Here is an 8552-nt window from a genome sequence, read left to right on the forward strand (position 1 = left end):
AGATTTTGTATAAAATATTCTTCTCGAAAGATTTCAGCCGAATTTGAATGGTTGTTTTTATTAACTTTGTTTCAGTCACTAGAACAATAGACCAATCGAGGTCACATTGACGCAATCCTTCATTGGTATTTCGCTCTTTTTTTTGTAGGCAAACTAAATAATGTTAAATTCACAGAGGGAAATCTGGTGTTTGTGATTTATGACTTAGAATGATCATTTCTGCTTTTGCTTTACAATGAGGCCTATCAAAATCATAAATATTTATAAGTTTGATGTAATTGAAAATTGAACATTTTATTGCTTGACCATAAAAGGCGGTCATAAAACGTGGTGGTACCGGCTTAAGTCAACAGTGATTTTGAACTACCATTTTTATGATATCGGTGTTCATTCCAAAATTTATCTGATCCATCCTGTCCAATTTCTATGTCCAATTTCGGAATTAAAGTTTCTGTTTTTTTACAGTGCGACAATACAAATGAATAAAACTAACGGAGCAAGCTTATAACGATGTTCTGGAATCTGGAACAAAAGTAGACGTGTCGATCCACCTGTCAAATTCTAATGCTGTCCTAACATAAAGTATAAAATCGACTAAAAGGAGAGGATACTAGAAAATCATTTGATCAGAAATCATAAAAATCGAAAAATTCCTCAAAAAGCTACAGTGAACGACATCTCAAATGTCTCACTGTCATTTTTTTTCAGAGAATGTCATTGTGAATTTGCAATGACACAATAAAATTCTCAGAAAAATTTGACAGTGAGACATTTGAGATGTCGTTCACTGTAGATCAAATCCATAGAAATTGAAAGAAATCCTCAAAACTTTACAAGCAAATCCTTAAAAATCTGTAAAAATCCATCAAAAATAGTAAAAAAATGATTTTTAAAATGATGGAAAAAAGAGAGAAATTTGCAGGCCGGTTAAATTCCCGCTATTTTGATATTTTTTTAAAGTAAATGTCTGGTCGCCATATTGAAACATTGATTAAAAACTTCAAAAATCGGCTCAAGATTTCGCGAAATGACTCTTAAATATAAATTTTTGGTGACATATAAATTGACGATTTTCAACCAGAAGCGACGAAACATTATTGCGACAGGTGATGAAAACACATTCGGAACATTTGTTTCGAATTTTCATTCAAAACAGTGTCGTCTTTAAATAATTTCGTTTTAAATAACAACAAAAGCAGACGCGGATGGTCAAATATAAGCTGTTTTGTGTGTTTTCCTACTATCATATTTCCAAACAGAATTGGAATTTGCTCATATTCAATCGATTGTGGTCGTCGTCTGCATTTCAATCGAAGAGGAAATAATATTTTCTCTCACAAATTCTCCTCTCTGAACTTTTTATGCATTGTAGGGCAGTATTCCGATTGTTGTTATAAATATATGAAATTCTCTCATCTGTGATGAAGGTTTTTATTGCACTGTAGCAAGGCACTTCAAGCAAAAGTGCTATTAATGACAGCTGCCAAATAGAGTACTATTTTGTATGAAATTTTATCCCCACTCTTTTTACGGTGTAAAGTTTTGTTTGGAGCACTGTCAAGTTTCAGTACCCTATTTAGAGTACCACGTTTGCTTGAAGTGCGTTGATTGTAGGGTAGAATTGAATTAAAACTCCTATATTCGATTGAATGAAATTTCAATGCTGTGCCATTTTCATGTTTTTACTTTTTCCTTGCCTTTATATTTTTAAGCTTTTGGACGAGTCCATCTACTTTCGGTTATCAATTGTTTCGATGACAATTTATTTTTTGGTAATAACTTTAATCCTCATACTCTTTTCTCTTGTCCTCATTTATATTTATTATAAGTCCTCATCCTCACTTTAATTGATTTATGAAAATCCACTTGTATTAAGTGTAATAAAATGAATGAATGAATGAAGGACAAGGATCTGAGGCGTCAATGAAACTGAGTCGGGCTTAATCCTAAACAGCTACCATTCTGTCAGGGGACAATTAAGAATATATTCCGAAAGGGCACGAGACTTTCTGACATCTTGGCTGAACAAGTGAACAAGTATTGTCACTAGAGTAAGATATTAGGGTTGCCTTTAGTGAACACTCCTTTAAAGCAATTCATTCCGAATTTCACGTTTTCACGTCCAGATCCGTTAAATGTTATTATCTCTCCGATTGTCTCTCACTTAAGGTGAGGATGGAACTACATGCAAATTGTTAAAGCATTTAAAACATATCAGAGTGGTTCAGAGTGGTTTTACGAATGCCTGCAGTCTATCTCTCCAAGACTTTTCTCTGTGTCACGATACAAAAAGTAATTATTTCAATTGACATCCCCTTTGACATCGTTCGTTGTAAAGGTAATGTATTGAAGCCTGAATGTGCAGAATCAAATCGAAGCAAATATGTGCAATGTAAGTGTAATATAAACTCTGTAAAAGTTCGAAATGAAATTCCTTTTGTTTTCGGCTGCACACACATTAATCAAATATTTAGTGTTTGGTCAATAACAGCAACCCAAATACAACAAAACATCTCCATGTTTATTTTCGACACAAAAAAATTAAGTTAATTAGATTTTATAACATAATAGGTGCTCATTTGATTTATGGTCATAAATACATATAAAAATTAACTAATGAAAGTGCGGTATACCACAAAAATATGATGCAAAAGCAAAAGTTTAAATAGAATTCTTTTTTTTTCGTCTTATTTTATCGCTTGGAGAAGATGTGACGGACCGACCGACCTTTAGTTAAAAGGATCCGAAAAATAGCAGGGTGCCTTTTAAACGATTGAAGTCAATTTGTGAATTCAAACACCTTCCAAGGTTTCTGATTTTTTTTTTACATTTTAATGGAACATCAATAACGTTAAGATTTGTTTTCGTACCTGGTGCCTTTTATGCTGTATAATTGTGTGGCATTTTTGCTTTTAATATTAGTTTTTATATGCGCTCGAAGGTATCGACTGTGGACGATCTCTCTCCCTTTTATATTTCGAGAAGTAAAGGAGAAGAAAAAATGATATATTAAAAGGAAATGCGATTTAAATTGCAGATATCCTTGCAGATAAATACAGAGGGAGAAAATGATGTGTTCACACCATATTGAGATAATACGATTATGGGTGCTAAACCTAACACACGGTCGGAGATAATTTCGAAACTTGTTGCATTTTATAGATGGATATATAGTAATGTCCTTATCGAAATACGGAATCTGGTTTGAGTGAACATATTTGTCTAATGGTTTGAAATGGGAGATTGAATTATTTATATAGTTCGTACACCAGAGCGTTTGAATAATGATTAGGAGAAAAAATGTGTGTTTTTGATTGCTTCTGATACTCTAGAAAAATATAAGTCTCAGAATTTCAAAAAATGTAGTCTCATGGTCTCAGATCTATTAAGGCTTTAATTTTCAGCCTGGTATAATCGACCGTATTATAGCTGGAGCACAACTTGTGCTGCACAAGTACCATCGATGGATCACTAAATGGGATACGTATAGACAGTAGACATATGTTATCAACAACGATAACAAATATAAAACGATAAATTCTGGCTGGACGAAATCTATGTCGAAACTAATGAAGTAAGAGATTTTGAACAAAAAACTAGAAAATAATTTTAACAACAGAAGTAGTAGAGTATAGTAGATTATACGTGGGCTCATAATTCATTTGTTAAACATTAATGTTGCAATTGAAAGTACAAGTTTCTGGATTCAAAGGATTCTTTAATATTTCAATGTGTCACCAAGCACCTTGTATATAGATGCTTACTAATAATAACATTTTGCTCGTATAGTAAGAATTTTAGAATTACATTAGGTCTTTACATTGCATTTAATGAGTTTTAAGGTTTGTTAAAGGGAGCTTAATGACTTTTTTCTACATATGACCTTAGGGGTTTTATATATAAATCTACGTCATACTTAAACGTGCTCTTCCTACTCTGTGAATCCGATGTGTAACACTAAGCGTAAGGCGGTCGTTTCATGCCAGTAAGTCACCTATCAATACAATAAAATGAAATCCAAATTCAAGGTTTCCTCTCAAATATCTCCAACAAAAGAATGGAAACAAACCTAAAAAATAAACGTTCGGACGATGTAAAAGAAAATTCAACGAGACAAACAATTTAAACCGAACAAGGTGTCTTATTATCGTCTTCTCCTATGTGTTACTTTTGACACTTGAATTGTAATCAATTAAAATTAGCCACATCAGAAAAGAAAAGGAAGATTACTTTTACACATTAAAAATTACAAAGTTCTTTTTCGACAGCGCAAGAAACACAAAACCAAAAATTATACGTAATTACAATAATTTGATATTATATGAAACCACAAATTAAATTGGTTTGGCTTGTCTTTTCGCTTTTTCGTTCAAGGGATCAAGTCCAACCGAAAAAAAAAATTCTTTTTTTTTGAAAAAAAGAGAGAATCAAGTGATGTTGAAGCTATAATAATAATAAAAAAAATGCTACAAAGTATATCCCCTGTGCAGATGCGGTATATATGCGAAAGCAAACATTGGTGAAAAAAACAACAACCAAAAATTATCTACAAGGTAAATACGAATACGGCAATAAATTTACGGGTCTAGTTGCACTGAGAAAAATATGGGACTTAAAGGTGGAGTTCAGTTCAAAACACTTCTGAAATGGAATGCAATTCAATCGAAATTCACCGAGTAAAAAAAAAGTTCTCACAAAGCCGTCAATTATTTTGCTAATAACGAAATAAAAAAATGGAAATCAAAACAACAGAATTAGGATCTATTCCAATATTTATTGCACAGTACCATTATAACGGTGATCGAGTAATGGGCACTCTATGAGAATCGAAGTCACTGAACCAAATATTTTAATTATAAACGTGGGCAATATAAACGCGGAAAAACACTTGTCATCAAAAAAATTCTTTAAACAATTTTCAAAACTTGAAATTCATTTGATAAAAATTCTCAAAATTGAAGAAAAACCTGAATATTTACGAAAATCACCTCAATTCTCTTCACATTTTTTACAGTGCAAAAACTTGTTTGATCCACTGCCCAGTTTCCATTTAGAGTACCACTCATGCTTGAAGTGCGTTGGTCACCTACAATTTGAGTGGTAAGAAAAATTCTGTACATCCAATTCCGATTTTATTGAGCCTTAGATTTTCCTCGGTGTGGTAGAGAAATGTTAGAATTTTATAATCGAGAAATTTTCGGTGCTTACGGATCAATTTGCGTTTTACACCTGATTGAAATTAAATTTTGAAGAGGATCGAATATAAGAAGGAAAAAAAAAACTTGAAATGAATATAACCTAAATATATTAACACTGTCTAATACCAAAATACATAAAAGTTTAATTTTTTTTCTTCATATTTTCGTATAATTTACACATTTGCAGGTGTTAAATGAAAAAAAAAAAATTATAACAAACCTATTGTTAGCACTTCATAAATGTTTATTATTATTATGATTGTACATCAATAATTTTAAATGCCACATGCTGGTTTTGGTTTCGGTGTTAAAAATACAATACAATTTTTCATATTTTGATCTCGAGTGTGTGTTATTGTACCAAATTGTCTGGACGATATGTAATAAACACACTGTTCTTTCAAATAAATTTCAACAAATTGATGTACTTTATTAACTTTAATATTTGGCTATTTACATGTTACGCTCAAATTATCCAATTTTTTTTTCGAGTTTTTTATTTGATTTTAAAATTAATTTTAGAAAAAAGAGAAATTTTCTTACTCTATGATGAAATAGGCATACTTTGTTCATTCTGGCAGTGTTCAGACCCGAAGCCTCCGGGAAATTTTTATGACTTTTTGAAGGTTAGGCTGTCACGTTTGACTTCGAGGTTTGATTTCTCTCGATATAATACTATCGTGAGTCTGCAATGAACATAATATGATCAACATATCCTATCCATCCAAAATATTTTCCATCAAATACATTGGGTTCCCCGAATCGGATGGATAAACTTGAAGAAAACGTAGATGATCGTTCCACAGTTGGCAATAAATTTTATAACAGATTTAATGATTATATTGTGATACACTTGCCAACAAAATATAGTATCTTGGCACTGTACAAGCGAGTCATTACAGCCTCAACTTCATTTCTTTTGGTTTGAACCGAACTGTCAACTGAAGAAAACTATTGGAAAATGTTTGAAAATTAGAAAAGTGTTAAGAATATTAGCAATGTCAAAGAATGAAGAGTGAGAGGAGAATCAGAGGAACTGACCGCACATCTGCTATTGCGTGCTCTTTCTCTCGAATAAATCTGTCATACTTTGGAACATATTTGACAGTTAAAACTTTGACAATTTAAAAATATTACGAATATTTTGAACATCCGTAACATGAAATCATTGTAATAATACTTTAAAAAAATAATAGGAATATGACCAAATCTCAAAAAGAAAATCCTTAAAAATTGACCAACAATTGTAAAGAAAATCAACTTAAAATCATAGAAAATCCTCACAGAATCAACGAATTTTACAAATATTTATCAATTTGAACAATCAAATGAGTAACTTTGGTACGTCAGAAAAATGTCTGCTTACGTATGTTACCAGTACAACAAACGCATCAAATGCGTTAACAGATAAAAAAGCTCACGCGTCAAATAACGCATGAGCTTGTTTAAGTAACTGACGTTACTGATGTTGACTACTACACACACGGAATTTTGAAAACCGACACATTTTCAGTTTTGTAGTTTACTGATTTTTTGTGAGTTTTACATGCATTTTTATATGGGCAAATAAAAAACGCAAGTCGGTTTTCATAATTCCGTGTGTGTTAGTAACGATGTTGACTCATTAATATTTTTAAAAAAATGACTCAACAAGTCCAACTTTGTACAGTAATCCACGAAATACTCTCACCTCTCATGGCAATAAATATGTACCGTTTATAACATACTTCGCACCTATTTGGCATTTCATGATTTAATCAATTCCCAAATGACTAATTGATTGAAATTACCCAAAAAAATAATATTAAAAATAAATAAGAATGCCACAACACAAACATACAAATCGGTACAATCATATCCCCGCATTATGTTTATATAAATAATTTTTTTTCAATTTTTTTTTCAATTTTTTTTTTTCAAGACACAAATATTCATATACTTCACTTCGTTATGATATTATCTGTATATCTATAAGATTATAATATTGTAGTACTATGATTATATCTGAAATACGATTACATGAAGCGTATCGAATCCGACTACACGAATATACGAAAATAATAAAATAAAAAAAAAAACTCTAAGAGATTCTAACAAGGTATAAAATTTTAAATAACTCGCTCGGTAAATCAATTGTATGGTGTAAACTCTTTCAAATCATAAAATGGTGAGAAGGCATTGATTATAAACACTGTGTAAAATTAGTTCCATAATAGGTTTGTTCATACTTTATTATATCTATATGCATATATATATATACTATCTACCTACCAAATAGATATAAAGTAAAACTATGCTCCGCGTTTTTTTATTTTTGTTGTTTTCTTATATTTTTTTTGAATATAAACAAATTTAATTTATAATCTATCTGTGCAGAAAAACATTTTAGGTATACATTTCGAATTTACATTTTAGCAATGAAGAAAGCATAAAAAACATTTTGCTGTTTAACGTGCCTTTTTTTCACGAAATAATTAAATTAAAGTTTATTATATCAGAGACCAATTACTATTAGAGGTTTTATTATATTACACTTTGGCTTGAACCAACAAAATGGTTTCTTTTGCCGGATTTTAAAATCAGTATTTAGAATTCGTAATGGAGATTTTAATTATTTATAAAGTGTGAGAAATTTACTTTTAATTAATTTTTTTTTTCGTACAGAGAATAAAAAAAAAAACCCGCGCTAGTGTTTTTATTCATTCAACTATTTTTATGATTAATTATCTGGAATGCAGCCGCATTATTTAACTGGGACTTTTAAAAGCAGATCGTAAAAGTTATTATTACGTTGTTTTACCAGTTTAGTTCGTTTAATCTGGTAAACTGAGAAACATTATTTTTTTCTACAATTTTGTGTATCGATATATTGTTCAGGTCAGGTTCCTTGAAGAGGGAATTGGACACCGAATTTTGTAAAAATCTATAGGTAAACTGCCTCTGGGTAGTTTTTCAAGTCTGTTAAGATATCAGATGACCTTTCAGTTCATTACCAGCACGAGGTTCTATTTATTGCACTTCGACCGATTAAGACTTTTAAGAACAGATCAATCCAATTTACTATTTTCATTCAACATCTTATACACGTTTATGCGTTCACATATCATCCCATACCGTCACCCATATGTAATACGTATATATGATTCAATTATCTAATTTTGATTGTATTTGTTTAAACTTGTCCGTTCGTATACTGCTCAACCCGTTGAAATCTGTACTTACTCGGTCTACGAGATATGCTATTTCAGAACTGAACTAGTTTTGAAGAGACACTATTCAGATTGTTTTCGGGTGATCTTATGCCAAAAAATATGGAAGTAAATTCAGTAGATGCAGAAAAGATTTTTACTCACT

This window comes from Bradysia coprophila, assembly GCF_014529535.1.
Source record: "Bradysia coprophila strain Holo2 chromosome X unlocalized genomic scaffold, BU_Bcop_v1 contig_39, whole genome shotgun sequence".
Classification (NCBI taxonomy): Eukaryota; Metazoa; Arthropoda; class Insecta; order Diptera; family Sciaridae; genus Bradysia; species Bradysia coprophila.